This window comes from Arachis hypogaea, chromosome 8, assembly GCF_003086295.3.
Source record: "Arachis hypogaea cultivar Tifrunner chromosome 8, arahy.Tifrunner.gnm2.J5K5, whole genome shotgun sequence".
Lineage (NCBI taxonomy): Eukaryota > Viridiplantae > Streptophyta > Magnoliopsida > Fabales > Fabaceae > Arachis > Arachis hypogaea.
The window spans coordinates 23588569-23589889 of record NC_092043.1 but is presented as its reverse complement, the minus strand read 5'-3'; the positions used below and the strand labels follow the sequence as shown (position 1 = coordinate 23589889).

The following is a 1321-nucleotide window of genomic DNA, read 5'->3' as shown; positions in this document are numbered from 1 at the left end:
ATTCAGCTTCATGATAGCTCCTAAATATTGAGCAACTTGCTCTCCAGTCACATCTTTATCCTCTTCAAAGGAAGAATAGTCTTCAGAGCTCATGAATGGCAGAAGGAGATTTAATGGAATCTCTATGGTCTCTATATGAGCCTCAGATTCCTTTGGATCCTTGATAGGAGACTCCTTCTTGCTTGAGGGACATCCCAGGAAGTCTTCCTCACTAGGATTTTCGTCCTCCTCCTCCCTTGTGCATTCGGCCACATTGATCAAATCAATGGCTTTGCACTCTCCTTTTGGATTCTTTCTGTATTGCTTAGGAGAATACTGGGAGGAGTTTCAATGACTTTCTTACTCAGCTGGCCCACTTGTGCCTCCAGATTTCTGATGGAGGATCTTGTTTCATTCATGAAACTGAAAGTGGCCTTTGACAAATCAGAGACTAGATTAGCTAAATTAGAAGTGTTTTGTTCAGAATTCTCTGTCTGTTGCTAAGAAGATGATGGATATGGCTTGCTATTGCTCAGCCTATTGCGTCCACCATTGTTAAAGCCTTGTTGAGGCTTTTGTTGATCCTTCCATGAGAAATTTGGATGATTTCTCCATGATGAGTTATAGGTGTTTCCATAAGGTTCACCCATGTAATTAACCTCTGCCATGGCAGGGTTCTCAGGATCATAAGCTTCTTCAGAAGCCGCCTCTTTAGTACTGTTGGATGCATTTTGCCAACCATTCAGACTTTGAGAGATCATGTTGACTTGCTGAGTCAACACTTTGTTCTGAGCCAATATGGCATTCAGAGCATCAATTTCAAGAACTCCTTTCTTCTGAGGTATCCCATTATTCACGGAATTCCTCTTAGAAGTGTACATGAATTGGTTGTTTGCAACCATGTCAATGAGTTCTTGAGCCTCTTCAGGCGTTTTCTTTAGGTGAATAGATCCACCTGCAGAATAGTCCAATGACATTTTCAAAAATTCAGATAGACCATAATAGAATATATCTAATATGGTCCATTCTAAAAACATGTCAGATGGACATCTTTTGGTCAGCTGCTTGTATCTTTCCCAAGCTTCATAGAGGGATTCACCATCTTTTTGTTTGAAGGTTTGAACATCTACTCTCAGCTTGCTCAGCTTCTGAGGAGGAAAGAATTTATCCAAGAAGGCAGTGACCAGCTTATCCCAGGAGTCCAGGCTATCCTTAGTTGTGAATCCAACCATATTCTAGCTCTGTCTCTCACAGCAAAAGGTAAAAGCATGAGTCTGTAGACTTCAGGATCAACTCCATTCGTTTTTACAATCTCACAGATCTGTAAGAACTCAGTTAAAAA

General features: G+C 40.9%; 1 non-coding gene across 1 annotated transcript; it reads left to right on the top strand.

Moving 5' to 3' along the window:
- Nucleotides 1-1014: 1014 nt before the first annotated feature.
- On the top strand, nucleotides 1015-1118 carry LOC112708588 (small nucleolar RNA R71). Its single transcript, XR_003156440.1, has one exon. It is a non-coding gene; the product is annotated as a small nucleolar RNA R71 (small nucleolar RNA).
- The last annotated feature ends 203 nt before the right edge of the window (nucleotides 1119-1321 follow it).